The sequence below is a fragment of the Sarcophilus harrisii genome, chromosome 4, assembly GCF_902635505.1.
Source record: "Sarcophilus harrisii chromosome 4, mSarHar1.11, whole genome shotgun sequence".
Classification (NCBI taxonomy): Eukaryota; Metazoa; Chordata; class Mammalia; order Dasyuromorphia; family Dasyuridae; genus Sarcophilus; species Sarcophilus harrisii.
Window position 1 is genome coordinate 191,483,257 of NC_045429.1, and position 16,547 is coordinate 191,499,803.

General features: G+C 33.7%; 1 protein-coding gene across 6 annotated transcripts in view; it reads left to right on the forward strand.

The window, feature by feature from the left end:
- Positions 1–16,547, forward strand: part of WASF1 (WASP family member 1) — a 123,809-nt gene that overhangs the window by 13,715 nt on the left and 93,547 nt on the right. Inside the window, exon 1 of one of the 6 annotated variants that reach the window (XM_031964415.1) lies at positions 5,494–5,860. The exons of the other annotated variants lie outside the window; for them this stretch is intronic. The gene's annotated coding sequence lies outside the window, so the exon portion shown is untranslated. Of the gene's footprint in view, positions 1–5,493; positions 5,861–16,547 lie in introns of those variants that run through there. 6 annotated transcript variants of the gene reach the window in all.

Genomic DNA, 16,547 nt, shown 5'->3' on the forward strand with positions numbered 1-16,547 from the left:
ATGTAAAGCTCCACTCATAGTTAAAAAAAAAAAAAACTCAGGTTCATAAGTTCAAGATTGGGGAAGAGTAGCTAGATAGACTAGAGGAGATGCTAGTTTCTTTTCATTCTATCCTGGTTTTATTACATTTGGAGCGTTGGGTTCACTTTTGCCCATTTTAGGAAGAACATTGATAACCTAGAGAGCATCTAGAGCCAGGTCACAAACATGGTGATGGAGGCTTGAGATAATTTCATATGAGGACTGATCAGAAGAACTGGGTATATTTAACTTGGAGAAGAGAAGACTCCAAGGGAAGGTAAAATGTCTTTGTGAAAAAGTAAAATGTCTTAAAATGGGACATACTAACCAAACTGAATATTCTAGACATTGATTGATCTAGTTGTCTTTTCTAGATTGTTTCTATGTCCCTCTTAAAATGGGATATACTAACCAAACTGAATATTCTAGATATAACTTATTGTTGTCAAGTCATTTTTTCAATTGTGACCTCATTTGGAGTTTCCCTGGTAGAAATGCTGTAATGGTTTGCCATTTTCTTCTCCATCTCATTTTATAGGTGAAGAAACTTGAGGCAAATGAGGTTAAGTGACTAGCCTAGGGAAACACAGGAAGTAAGTGTCTGAGGCCAGATTTGAAGTCAGAAAAAGGAATCTTCCTGACTCCAGGCCCAATATTTTATCCACTGTGCTATTACAATCCACTATTTATTTTTTCCCTTTTTCTGAATACTGTATACCCAGTCACACTTGATTTTTTATTTATACCCAAAACAAGTTATTGGCTCAAACTAAAGTCTTTAATTTTACTTTTTCACATAAACTATTACCTAGCTCATGTGAAAGTCATGCATAGTCAGCATAGCTAAGCTTTTTAACATCAACATGGGAATTTGCATTTGTTCCTATTAAATTTCATCTTGGTATCATACAATAATAGACATAAAGATTTGATCATTGATTAAAAAACATTAAACAAGATAGAATTGAGAATGGAAACTTGAGGCATTATTAATAAGAGACTTCCATACAGGATGATGAGGATTCTTCAACATTCTTCAAATCTGCCCATTCACCCTCCTTAATCTGTCTCTCTAGAACCAGCCTTTATTCTTTTCCAGAAGGAAATTGTAAGAGATCTTGTCACTTGACTTGCTGAAATACAAACACAATATCTTCAGTGTTCCCTTAATTTTTCAGTTTAATAATTTTGCTTAAAAAGAAACAAAAGTTAGTCTTGTGGGAGCAATGTAGGTTAACTTCATCTTAAATGCTTACTACTTTTCTTTTAAAGTCCTCACAAACCTCATTGTTTAATAATCTAGAGGTTTTTTGTTTATTTCCTGGAGGTTAATATAAAGTTCACTGGTCTGAAGTTTGAGGAATTTAATTTATTCTTTCTTTTTAGATGAGACATTTGCAAATGCCTGCATTCCATGATTCCTTAAAGATTATTAGAGCATTTTAGCAACATAGGTGAAGTTTTTTTTTTTCCAGTATACTCAAGTATAATTCAGTTTATGAGACACCCTCACTTTAATCTTGGATGATAGACAGTATCTTGGTTTTTAAAGACAGGTTTAGCTGGGTGCATAGAGATTCAACATCAGCAAAAATGATCATTGGTGGTGGATTCTTTTGTTGAAACACATGAGACAAAAATATAACAGCCCTCAGTCCCTATGTATCCTAACAAAGAAGACAGAATATAAATACTAATAATTGTTGGGACTATAAATCTGAGTTACTTGTCTAAATGACTGAGTTGACAAAGGAGATGAATCATGAATATCAATAGGCTTGATATATATGAAATCAGAAGACAGAATTCCAATTAAATGGAAGAATGGCTCACCCTTTCTCCTTACAGATGCAAATAATAGAATCTGTGAAGTTGGTTCTATTGTATTTCCAAATACAACATAAAAATATAATTTCTCTTGACACAATTGTTTCACTTTGCAGTACTCATGATAAACATTTTCAAAAAGACCATCGTGAAGGTAATTGCAACTTATGCAACAAGAAATGTTGCAGAGGATGAGGAGGTAGAGAGAGTTTATGAAGATCTTGGTTAAGACTTTCTAAATTAGGTCAAAGTGTAATTATTATTTGATGACTGCAAAGGGGAAGATGGTGGAAATTAAGACTCAGGAACTAGAATAGAAAAAAGCCAAAGATTCTCCATTATTCAGAAATCTGAAAATCTCTCTACCCTCATTTATGCCTCCTGAAGCTGACTTCCTTCAAGTCTCAGGGTCCCAGCTTATGCTAGAAATCTTTCCCAGTCCTCTATAATTTTAGTGCCTTTCCTATAAGATTATCTCCAATTTATCTTGTATGTATCTCCTATGTACATAATTGTTTACATATTGTCTCCCTTATTAAACTATGAACTACTTGAAAGCAAAGCTGTTTTTGTCCATCTTAAATTCCTTAATACTTAATACAGTGCCTGGTAGGCTTGATGAATGCTTGTTGACCACTATACGTTATTTCTTTAAATTGAGAGTAGGGAAATAATAGACAGGGTTAACTTTGACTAACATCACAAAAATAGAAATGGACTCTAAAAGAACTAAGAAATGACCACCTCCCAATCTGGGTATTATTTCTAAATCAATGGTCTGTATAGTTGAACCATTGTCTTTTTAAAAGAAAAATCAAATCATTACCAATTAGAAGAAGACTTAAACAGAAGAAACTATGGTGTGCATTTAAATTGGCTCCAGAGAAAGCTAGGTGGAGTAGTGGATGGAGTGCCAGCCCTGAAATAAGGAAGATCTGAATTCAAATTTGTTCTCAGACACTTAACACCTCCTAGCTGTGTGACCCTGAGCAAATCACTTAACCCCAATTGCCTCTGCAAAAAATTAACTAACTAAATAAATAAACGAAAAATAAATTGGCTCCAAACTGTTCTATTTATTTTGTATATATTCTCCTATAGAATACTCCTTGAGGATAGAGATTATTTAATTTATATCAGTATCCTTAGCACATAGCACATTGCCTGGCACATAATAAGAACTTAATAAATGTTTGTTGATTAATCAATTGAACATTATTTACCATTTTGGGATTTGTTTTTTCTTTTTTTTTTTTTTCTGATGAATCAGAGTCATTACATGAACAAGTGTTTGTTATAGAGATGACCATATATATATAAAATAAAATAAATAAACAGATTTTGTACAGGGATCTGACTAGATACAGAGTCCATGGGCCTTTGTATATCTATTTTACGATAGCTATTTCATTGACTCATGGATTTTTTTTTCTTTTTCATTAATTCATTAATAATGAATTCAATCTTAATGACTAAAGCAGTTGAAAATTAAAGAGAGATATCATTATTTGAGGAAAAAATTATACTGATCAGATTAAACAGTTGAACCTTGAGGAGAAAACAAGGTTAGAAATATAGGTTTGAGGTCCCACTATATATAATGGTGATTGTTGTAATCACAGAAGTGAATGAAATCAGTGAATTAACTGGAAGGATCAGAAACAGTCATGTCTCAGCTTACAAATATGTATTCCATGGACCCACTGTGTATTCAGAAATTTTATTACTGAAATAATATGAAAAGATTCTTTCTTCAATGTCACAGAAGGTGGATAAGATACAAAAATAGGATATAAAATTTTCAATAAATACTAATGTCAATGTGTTGGAAAATATGAACTGCATGCATCTTAATATAACTTTAAACTTTTTAACATTTTTTAAAAGACAAGAAACTTTCCTTACTTGACTAGCATATCTCTGCTACACCATTAATTTTTTAGTCATCATCACAGCTTCTCACTAATCAAACAGACAGAATGGGATAAATTTCCAGTGTTGTTTTAATGTTTAGTTGTACAATCCCAGGGTTTTTTTTTTAATGAAATACCTTGATATTCTGTGAACCCCCTCCAAGGGGGACATTGTCAGAGGCATGCCGACATAACCAGCCATCTATAACCCTTTCAGGGAGAATGAACCTCAGATTTCCATCTCATAGTTTTCTTATCCTTCTTTTAACCAATATAGAACCATATGCCATATGATTACTAGTAATTTGTTCCTAATTACAACCAGTCATCAGAGGTCTGTAGTATACCATCTGAACAGTGCAGCTATCACCAATCAGGACAGAAGAAAGCAAATCTTAATTCTTCCCTCTATTCTACTTAACAAACATCTCTGTAGTTTACCTTCAGGGATTATAAACAGTTTTAAAACACTCCTTTCATATAAAGGAGCTTTGTTACCATAGGATTTATTAATGTAGATGTCATTTTATTTTACAAGCCTTTAAGTTAAGAGAATAGTTACTCTTTAATTAAAACTTTTTATCTTCACAACATATGCATGGATAATTTTTCAACATTAATCTGTGCAAAACCTTGTGTTCCAGTTTTCCCTCCCCTTCCCCCCACCTACTCCCTTAGATGGCAAGTAATCCAATATATGTTAAAGATGGTGGAAATATATGCTAAATCCAATATCTGCATACATATTTATACATTTATCTTGCTGCACAAGAAAAATCAAACAGGAAAAAATGAGAGAAAATAAAATGCAAGCAAATAATAACAAAAAGAGTGAAAATGCTATGTTGTGAACCACTCTTGGTTCCTACACTCTTCTCTCTGGGTTTAGATGGCTCTCTTCTTCACAAGATCATTAGAACCGGTTTGAATCACATCTTATTGTTGAAGAGAGCCATGTCCATCAGATTGATCATCTTATAGTCTTGTTGTTGCCATGTACAATGATCTCCTGGTTCTGCTCATTTCACTTAGTATCAGTTCATGTTAAATTTCTCCAAGCCTCTCTGAAATCATCCTGCTGGTCGTTTCTTACAGAACAAGAATATTCCATAACCTTCATATACTATAACTTATTTATCCATTCTCCAATAGATGGGCATCCACTCAGTTTCCAATTTCTTGTCCCGAATAGTTACTCTTGGAGACATGTGAAGGAAACTCACTTGGATGATGAGAAAGAATTTTTAAGATAATACTCTTAATCAAAGGATTCTTGAAGTTTTTTTATTGTAAATTATCTCTAGTTGAAATTTATTAAAAGAATCATTTTAGAACTATCTTCTCTACCTAGCAGACTAAAAATAATTCAAAAATTATAAGGCCTTCCACTTCTAGGATGTAGGCAGCTGGATGGTGCAGTGCATAGAGATATAGCACCTGCAGTCAGGAAGACTCATCTTCATAGGTTAAGACACTAGCTATGTGATCATAGGCAAATCACTTAACTCTGTTTGCCTAATTTTTTCTTTTGTAAAATGAGCTGGAAAAGGAAATGGCAAACCACTCCAGTGTATTTGCCAAGAAAACTCCAGAAGAGTTCATGAAGAGTTGGACATGACTGAAAAATGACTAAACAAAAAACAGACTCGTAGATATTCATGTATTTTTTTCATCCCTCAGAGAGCATTGGAAATAATGATAATGATAATGATGATTATATTTATATAGTGCTTTCTAATATGTAAATGTATTTTTTTCACAACAAACTTTTGAGCTAGATATGATTAAGTAGAATTCCTGTTTTACAGAGGAGATAGACTTGGAAAAGTTAAATAACTTCTCATGACTGTACAATTAATAAATTTGAACAAGGACCCTTCTTCAGATCTTCTGACTCCAAGTACAGTGTTTTTTCTAATATGATCAAGAAGCCAAAAAAATTGGGCCATCTGTGGAAATAATGTATTAAAAAATGTATTGATTTTTCTTCAAAGGTCAATTCTGCATGTACATGTTTAACCTATATCAGATTGCTTGCTTTCTAGGGGAGAGGCAAGGAGCAGGTGGAAGAGGGCGAAAAATACAAAGTTTTGCAAAAGGTGAATTCTGAAAACTATCTTTGTGTGTATTTTGAAAAATAAAATACTATTCAATAATAATTATTATTATAGTTATAATGTATAGTTATGATATAATTGTTAAATACTACTTAAAAATAAATTGGAGACTCTTGTGGGGTCAGAACTAAGGTCAAATTCAGGGTTATATTGAGGGGTAGAATGGGATGATTAGGATACTGTTAAGATTAGAGTTGCAGATTAATATTAGGCCAGAAAAACTCAACTCAGATCAATTCTGCAAACATTAAGTATTTAAAGGCACAGTGCTTTGCACAATAAGAATTTTGTAGAAAATCAAAGACAAAAGAAACAGTTGTTTAAATTCAGAAGCTTAAATTCTACTGTAAGATTAAATATAGGAAAAGGTAAGCAAACACACAAGATAATTTAAAGAGAAGAAAAAGAGAATATTAACAACCTGTGGGATCAGGAAAGGCTTTCGATAAGGGATGGCACCGGAGGCAAATCATGAAGGAAGCTCAGGAATTACCAGATGGAAATCAGGAGGAAAAACATTTCAGACATGGTAGGGACCACCTATGCAAAAAACAAAAAGGCAAAGGATATCCTACTAAGTTTGGGGTATAGGAGTTGGCCCAGTTTTTAAGGCTACAAGTACTGCTTCACTTGACTAGTGTATCAGTGTTATTCCATTGACATACTAGGTAGCTTTATATCTTCTCCCATCACAGATCTACAACACATCTGTGTGACGCTGAAGAAGGCACTTTCCAGCTCTGGGATTCAGTTTTCTCATTTGTAAAGTAAAGATAATCTATACGGTCTCTTTCCATTTAAATATAGGATCTTATGAATAATATAAAAAAAGAATTCTGTGGGGTAGTTCTTTAGGCTGAGCTAAGAGGGAAAAGGGGAGGAACATTTATTGTGAAGGGAATTGCATAAGCAAAAATGCAAAGCTCCTTTAGGGAACAAGAATTGGGCCCGTTTGGAAAAACATGTATTATGGTTTTGTTTTGTTTTTTAATTTGTGTCCAAGTCCTAGATTTGCCAGTTTATCATAGAGAATTTTTGTTCCTTCCAGGGACTCAGAGCCAGGTATCTCAGATTGCATCTCTCTTCAGGACTTATTGTCATCATGGACATGAAAATGTCAAGACTACTTGAACCAATGTAATTTATATAGTACTTTGGCTCTGTGATTTCATTAGTTTGGGTCACCCTCCACTCATGCAAATCACAATGCTTTCATACTTTCTCTTTTCCATAAGCCTTCTGTAATTTTGATTTTTTTTTTACTTTTGTTCTAATAATTTGGTGATCTGATTGAATACAGATAACTGATTCTGAGGTTCTCTCATACTAATGGCTAGTTTTTTCTTGTCTGTTAGTCAATTTCTTATTTCTTTCTCCCTCTTCTTTCTCCTTTTCCTTTCCCCTCTTCTTCTCTTCCTTCTCCTCTGCTACTCCTTTTCCTTCTCTTCTAACTAGTCTGAAAATTGCCTCTTTTTATCTAACATTAACTTTGATTTATTTTTTTGAAACTATGTTGAACTTTAGGACTATGCAAATGCTAATTTGTATGTCAAAAATGTTTTATCACTTTAACAGACTGGCCAATTTTAGTAATTGCTGCACACACATTTTTTAGTAGAACAATTAGATGCATTCTCAGCACTCTTGGGTCCCTTTGTGAGTCCAAAGTTGTCTTCTGTGCTAGACCTCCTTCCTGTCTCCAGTTTTAAAACAACCACCTGGAGTTACTGTGAGGATTTCATTTTAACATACTTATGGTAATGTCAGTATTTAACTTGAGAAATTTTTATGTGAAGTGATCTTAGAAACAAAAGAAGAACTTGAGAAAACAATTGGAGAATTTCACAGCAGTACCGCTATGACTGTTATTGTGTGTGAGTAGTATGTTTCTATTCCTTACATAATTGAGGTATAGCTAAGTTTTATTGATGGGGCAGCTGATTTCAAGGAAAAAAAACAACAACCTAATGATGGACTTAGAGCCACTTATTTTCAGAGTCTTAGTTTCTACCTTTTTTTCCTCTTTTTTTTTTTTTTTTTTTTTTTACTCCAGACAGTTGAGACCTTCAATTTCATTCCACATGACTTCTCTTTTGGCCATCTTCTTTTCCCAATTGCCTATTACTAGAGAATTGGCCAATAAAGCACCACATGCATAGTAGGCAGTTAATAAATAATTGATGGGGATATGATATGCATCAGAATGAAGACAGTTCTGTTATTCTTTATAATTAATAATTCAGTTATTTTATGAACAGCAGGATTATTCTTAGAAAAATATTGCCAAACAAGTTACTCCAAGAAATTTCCATAGAAATAACTATTTTATTCATTATTAGTGTATCTTCTTCTCATGACCTGAGTGCCACTGACTTGTTGTCGTGTTGCTCATTTTGCCAGATTCCCCACTAAGTTTTCACAGATTGGAAGATAGAGAGTTAAGTTCCAGTCTATCTAAGATAGTGTCTGTGAAGGTGATGAGAGTGGGAACCTTGCCAAGTCTGGGAAAGACTGGATCTCCTGTAGTAGGTATAGCAACTGCAGGCATACATAGAATTAGAGGAACTGATAGTTGGACATGACCTCACAAATAGCTTATTCTTCATTGGTACCTGAAGAGGAATCCTTACGTTTCCAAAAAATGATCAGCCAGAGCAAACCAATTGCGCTAATGGTTAGCTCATATTGTCAAGAAGCTTTCTATTATGTCAAACCAAAATCTTTTTCTCTTTAATTATATACACCCCTTCTTCTGCCCTCATTTCATATAGTTCTGCCTTCTAGTGCCTAGCAGAGCAAATTGAATTGCTTTCTTATATAATATGATGACTCTTTAGGTACTTAAAGAAAGCTCTCATCCACTCTCCCCCCCAACCTCAGTCTTTTCTTCTCCTGGTTAGATATTCCCAGTTTCTCCAACGATTCCTTGAATGGCATTTTCTCTAGTATTTTTATCATCTTGGTCATTTATCTTCTTCAGGGCCTGTGTCAACTTGTCCATATTTACCTAAAAGAGTCCTGAATCAGTTTGACCAAAGTAAAATGTGTCTGGAGGATCATCTCTTTTGTTTCAAATTCTGTGGCTTTGTTACTAGAATTTGATGGCCATGTCATAATACTGTTGATTTATATAGAGCTTATATAATCCATCAAAGATTTTCAGTTCTTTTTAAAATTTTCATCCTTTTTGTGTTCATTTGATTTTTTTTCTTCATCTTAAGCATAAAACCTTATTTAGATCTGGTCCTATATTTGTAGAATTAAAACATTCTATCTATACTTTTCATCCAAGTCAGTAATATGGATGTTGAATAGCATAATGACAAGGAAGATCTCTGAGTTACCACTGTAGCTCTTACTCCAAGTTGACATCAGGACTATAACTATTTTTTTAATAGAATCTGGTAATTCAACCAGTTCTGAGCCCACATATTTTCTCTAATTCAGAAAGTTAGCATTGAGCAATTGTCTTAAATGCATTGAAATTAGGTGTTCTATTGAATTCTGTCCAAGAAAATGAGGTTCATCTGGCAAGACCTATTCTTGGTGAAATCATGCCTCTGTTAGTGATCAAATCCTTAAATCAAAGGCAACTTCACATGTCTCTAGTTTTGAGGCTAGCTTCTTTAGTGTTATATAAATTGGAACAAATTTTTGCCCATTTCTGGTCCTGAAGCCTTTGATCTCTTTGTGATTTAAAGAAAAATCCCTAAAAGCTGCTCAGCAATCACATCCAGCAATTCTTTAAATATATATATATATATATATATATATATATATATTTTAAAAATATTTATTTTTGTATTATATTGGAATTTCACTAATGAGTTTTTTCTTTTTCTTTGACCATTTTATCCTGTTGAAATTTAGGCCATTGTATCCTACCTGTCCATTTTCTTAAATCTTTCAAATTTGTTGTCTTCAAATCTACAGTGCATATCAGAATATATCCAGCTTTTAGTTTTTTATCTAGCAGATTCTTGAAGATGTAATGGTTAGTGCTTCCTTTTTCAGAATAAGGTTCAGTTTTCCTTTGTTTTTTTCTTTTACCATTTGAAGAATGAATTTAAATTTTCTTAGGACAAGTCAAGAATATTATCAACAACTTATGCTTTTTGAAGACAGAGGAGGCTCCAGCATATAAATGGACATTAAAATTTCCCAATATATCTTTATCATATCTCCATGCCAAATTTGTGCTCTATTTCCCAAATTAATCATCAATTCCCTCTTTCCATCTGGGTGTGATAGTATAATCCCACCCACTATCACTTTTGTTTTACTCATGCTGATCCTCATCCAAATGCACTTAACCAAGATTTCCTCTTTTGCTTTGGGATTTTTCTCACAATGTCACTATGCTGTTAATATGAAGTTCTACTCCATTTATTTTGTACATTGAATAAGGTACACTATTTCTTAATCATTTTCCAATAATGGGTCCCAACCCCAAATGGGTTCCTTTTGTTAAAATCTTTATTTTGACTTTGTTCGTTGCCCATACTCTTTACATTCATATACTTAGACATCGGAAAGCTAATGTTTTATGGCTCTTTTTTTTCCTTGGATCTTTTTCCTGTGACTATCAGTGGGTCCTCCCTATTGATATTTTTTTCTGCGTCAAAACTGCTGCTTTCTTGACATCTAGTTTGTGATGTATTTACAAATAATTTTCTCCCTCTTTCTCTTTAAAGTTTCCTTGACCAGATTCACAAGTTTTCAGCCAAATACATGTTGCTGGCCCTCATTAAATAAGCTGTGTCTCTAATAAGGAATCCATCAATCTCATTCCCAGATACTCTTTTCTTACCCAGTTCTCAGATCTGTTTGTTCTGAGATAATATAACATTTATGAAGTGTTTAACAGAGTACCTGACACATAGCGAGTGTTTTATAAACACTTGTTCCTTTTCCCCCTTTCTCCCCTCTAGCCTCACAAACTGACTCAATCAGCAAAGCTTAATCTGAAGCCAAAAGGGACTTTTAAAATTATCTAGTTTCGTTTTTACATATGAACAGACTAAAACTGGAAGGATTTACTTAACGTCACTTATTGAATAGCAAAGTTGGGTATTATCCCATAATCCCCTGTGCTGCTTTTTAGTTTTATTCCATTGGAATGGTTTTCCCCATAAGAATCAAAGGAGAAAGGAACAGTAGTAAGAAATCTGCTTCAGACAACACATTTCTGCCTTTTCTATGTCAGATTAATATATTGTCTTTTCTCCAACCCCCAGTCAGTCTTCATTTATCACTCTTCATTTTTTTATCCTTTGAGCAGTAGTAATATGGCCTTCCTCCTGGTGGCGTCTTCAAATCCTCATTCCATTAAGCCTGAGAAACAACTTACTTTTCATGGTTCAGGTCTAAATTTTGGGGAAGAATTTCATGCTTATTACATATCTCCAAAAGTTCAGTGGTCTTAGTTTTCTTTTCTGTATCATATTCTTTTACCCTGTAGCTTCCTAATATACTTTTAGTACTCTCTCTTTTGTAGTGGACTGGAGGAACACTAGACTTTGAATATGTAGAGATAGGAGTTCAAATCCTGATGCTAGGCTTGTTTTTACTAACTATTTGACCATGAGGGAGTGTTATAACCTTTCTGAACCTCTTTTTTTCATTAATTCAATTCTCTTAAAAAAATTTAACAAGTGCTAAACTGGAGATAAAAAGACAAATGTAGATAATCTTTGCCCTCAAGAAACCACTTAGGGATATGACATACAAATATAGAAATACAAGGTTGCTACAGAATAATGATGCAAAGAAATTTTGAGAGAGAGCACTGAAACCTGGGAAAGTCAGGAAGAGTGACATGTAAGAAATGGAATCCGAACTATGATTTGAAGTAAGTTGAGATCTGTGAGTCAGGGGAGAGGAGAGAAAGCCAGACATGTCTCAGCTACATGGAGGTTGGAAGTAGAATGTAGGATATAATGAATACCTAGCAAACTGGTTTGGCTCAAAAGAGGAATAAAATAGAGTTTGTTGTTGTTCAGTTATTTTTCAGACATGTCTGATCCTTTGCAACCCCATTTGGAGTATTCTTTGCAAAAATATTGGGATGGTTTGCCAGCTTATTTTACTGATGAGCAAACTGAGGCAAACAGGGTTAAACAACTTGCCCAGGGTCACACAGGTGGTAAGAGTCTAAGGCCAGGTTTGACAACTCAGGTTTTTTTAACTCCAGGCCTGGCACTCTATCCACTGTGCAGTCTAGCTGCTCTTAGAGTTAATCATAGCTTAACTGCTAGTACCTTCCTCCTGTTGATTACCTACAGTTTATCTTGTGTGTACATAATTGTTTGTTTATTGTATATCCTGTTAGATTTTGAACTATTTGAAAGCACATACTGTTTCTTGTATGCTCAGCACTTAGCACAGTGTCTGGCACATGGTAGATACTTAATAAATGATTATTGACTGACTGACCCCTATTGACTTTTGAATATCAAGTGGGATATTATAGAATAAGTCTTTTGGAAACCAAAGAAGTACAGTATGTCATCTATTTTTGTTATTATCAATACTTTTTCCTTTCTTTTGAGAATCACTTCATTCTTCCTGTAAACTAGCAGCTCAGAGAGGCATTCCTCCAGTCTTTTTGGTTTCTTATATATTACTTTTTGTATACATGAGAATTATTTGGCACCAGTTGAGACAGACCCAGACACTCTCTGTGGGCGATTGGAAAATCCCCCAGTTACTACATGGACAACACATTTCATCCCTTCTTGCTTACCTTGAATGGAAAACAATATTGACTGAATCATGCTGAAATAAAATGATTTCTGTGCCATGTGAACAGCTTTTCATTTAGCTGACCAAATGATTTTTTTAAAAAAGCTTCATTGGGCTGAGCCAAAATAATCAGTCAAGCCTGATTTTATCTTGCATCTTAATTATAAATAGAAACATTTTCACTTTGTCACTGTTTATAGAAACATACCTGCCCTTATACTTGATAATAATTCATTATTAGTAATATTAAATGCCTACTTTTGTACACAGCATTGTACAGTATTTTATCACAAAGGCATGATCTCTGTTCATTAATGTCTTGTCAAATTACAGACAACACAAATGAAATAAAAAAAATAACTAAAAATGTTCATGAAAATTCTTTTCCCTCCAAATCACAAGAAATAATTAGAGGATATGTCAGACTCCCAGAATAGAATAAATTACCTTTATTTAAAACCATTCATCTTCCTGACTTTCCTATTTCTGTTAATGGCACCATCAGTCTCTTAGTTACTCATTTATTTGCTTTTTTCCCCTTTGGTCTAATGCATTCAAACAAATGCTTTTTTCAGTCCTTATCATTCTTTTTTTTGGTCAGAATTCTTTTTTAAAATTTATTTTTAATTAAAGCTTTTTAATTCTCAAAACCTATGCATGGATAATTTTTCAACATTAACCCTTGCAAAACCTTGTGTTCCAATTTTCTTCCTTTTCCCTACCCCTCCCCCTTGATGGCAAGTAATCCAATATATGTTAAGCATGGTAAAAAAAAAAATATGTTAAATCCAATATATGCATACTTATTTTTACAGTTGTCTTGCTGCACGAGAAAAATCAAATCAAAAAGAAAAAATGAGAAAAAATAAAATGCAAGCAAACAACAACAAAAAGAATGAAAATGCTATGTTGTGATCCATACTCAGTTTCTACAGTCCTCTCTCTGAATGTAAATGGCTGTCTTCACAAGATCATTGGAATTGGCCTGGATCATCTCATTGTTGAAAAGAGCCATGTCCGTCAGAATTGATCATTGTATAATAGTGTTGTTGCCATTTACAGTGATCTTCTGGATCCGCTCATTTCATTTAGCATCAGTTCATATAAGTCTCTCCGGGCCTTTCTGAAATCATCCTGTTGGTCATTTCTTACAGAACAATAATATTCCATAACATTCATATACCATAACTTACTCAGTCAATTTTCCAATTGATGGGTATCTACTCAGTTTCCAGTTTCTTGCCACTGTGAAAGGACTGCCACAAATATTTTTGCACACGTGGGTCTCTTTTCCTCCTTTATGATCTTATAAGCCCAGTAGAAACACTACTGGATCAAAAGGTATTTACATTTTGATAGCCCTTTGGACATACTTCCAAACTGCTCTGCAGAATGGTTGGATCAGTTCACAACTCCACCAACAATATATTAATACCCCAGTTTTTCCACATCCCCTCTAACATTCATCTTTATCTTTTCCTGTCATCCTAGCCAATCTGAGAGATGTGTAGTGGTACCTCAGAGTTGTCTTAATTTGCATTTCTCTGATCGATAGTGATTTTAGAACACCTTTTCTTTTTTTTTTTTTTTTAATTTAATAGCCTTTTATTTACAGGATATATGCATGGGTAACTTTACAGCATTAACAATTGCCAAACCTCTTGTTCCAATTTTTCACCTCTTAACCCCCCCCACCCCCTCCCCTAGATGGCAGGATGACCAGTAGATGTTAAATACATTAAAATATAAATTAGATACACAATAAGTATACATGACCAAAACGTTATTTTGCTGTACAAAAAGAATCAGACTTTGAAATATTGTACAATTAGCTTGTGAAGGAAATCAAAAATGCAGGTGGGCATAAATATAGGGATTGGGAATTCAATGTAATGGTTTTTAGTCATCTCCCAGAGTTCTTTCTCTGGGCGTAGCTGGTTCAGTTCATTACTGCTCCATTGGAAATGATTTGGTTGATCTCGTTGCTGAGGATGGCCAGGTCCATCAGAACTGGTCATCATATAATATTGTTGTTGAAGTATATAATGATCTCCTGGTCCTGCTCATTTCACTCAGCATCAGTTCGTGTACGTCTCTCCAGGCCTTTCTGAAATCATCCTGTTGGTCATTTCTTACAGAACAGTAATATTCCATAATATTCATATACCACAATTTATTCAGCCATTCTCCAACTGATGGACATCCACTCAGTTTCCAGTTTCTAGCCATACAAAAAGGGCTGCCACAAACATTCGTGCACATACAGGTCCCTTTCCCTTCTTTATAATCTCTTTGGGATATAAGCCCAGTAGTAACACTGCTGGATCAAAGGATATGCACAGTTTGATAACTTTTTGAGCATAGTTCCAAACTACTCTCCAAAATGGTTGGATTCGTTCACAACTCCACCAACAATGCATCAATGTCCCAGTTTTCCTACATCCCCTCCAACAATCATCATTATTTTTTCCTGTCATCTTAGCCAATCTGACAGGTGTGTAGTGGTATCTTAGAGTTGTCTTAATTTGCATTTCTCTGATTAATAATGACTTGGAGCATCTTTTCATATGACTAGAAATAGTTTCAATTTCTTCATCTGAGAATTGTCTGTTCATGTCCTTTGACCATTTATCAATTAGAGAATGGCTTGAATTCTTACAAATTTGAGTCAATTATCTATATATTTTAGAAATGAGGCCTTTATCAGAATTCTTGCATGTAAACATTTCCCCATTTTATTGCTTCCCTTCTAATCTTGTCTGCATTGGTTTTGTTTGTGCAAAAACTTTTTAACTTAATATAATCAAAATTATCCATTTTATGTTCAATAATAGACTCTAATTCTTCTTTGGCCACAAATTCCTTCCTTTGCAGATCTGGGAGGTAAACTATCCTTTGTTCTTCTAATTTGCTTATAAGTTCTTATCATTCTTGATCTCTCTGCAGGTTTTCATACTGATGATCAGCTCTTCATTTTTCCCCTCTTCCTGAATTTTTTTTTTTTTATGATACTGACCTTCTTTTTCCTCCTACTTGTCTCATCAATCTCTCATGTTTTTCTTGGCTTAAAAGCATTAAAAGCATTGTAACCAATAAGTGATAGAGCCATAATTCAAACTTCTTTTTGAATATTTCCCAATTACAAGGAAAAACATTTTTAAACATTATTTTTAAAAAATTGAATAGCAAATTCTCTCCCATCCTTTTTTCCCCTTCCTTAAAATGGTAAACAATTTGATAGGTTCTATGTGTGCGGTCATGCAAAACATATGATGTGAAAGAAAACACAGACCAAAAAAAAAAAAAACCATAACAAAAGTAAAATGAAAAATAGCATCCTTTGATCTGTATTCAGATTCCATCAGTTATTTTTCTGAAGGATGCATGGCATTTTTCGTCATGATTCCTTTGAAATTTTCTTGGATCATGGTATTACTCAAAACAGGTAAGTCCTATTTATGCTCACTTATTTTGCATTGGTTCCTGTACATTTTTTCATGTTTTTTTTTTCATATCAACATGCTTGTCATTTCTTATAGCAAATAGTATTCCATCACAATCATATACCACTCAAAGTTAAAAAAAAAAAAGAGGCAAGGGGGAAATAAGCATGATCTCAAAGTAAAATCTAATTAAAAGAGAGAATGAAGGAAACATCTTGGTAAAAGGTACCAGAGAAAATGTAGTATTATCAATATTAAACATATATTCATCAAATGATATAAAATTCATAACATCCATATTCTTACAAGAGTTACAGGAGAAAATAGAGAGTAAAACTGTTGATGAAGGACATCAATTTTCCCCTCTCAGAACTACCTATTTTTAATTTTCTTCTAATTTTTAAAATTCTTTTGATTTTGATTCTTATTGTCTCATGGATTCATTAGCTTCCATTTGCCAATTCTAATTTTTATGAAGTTAT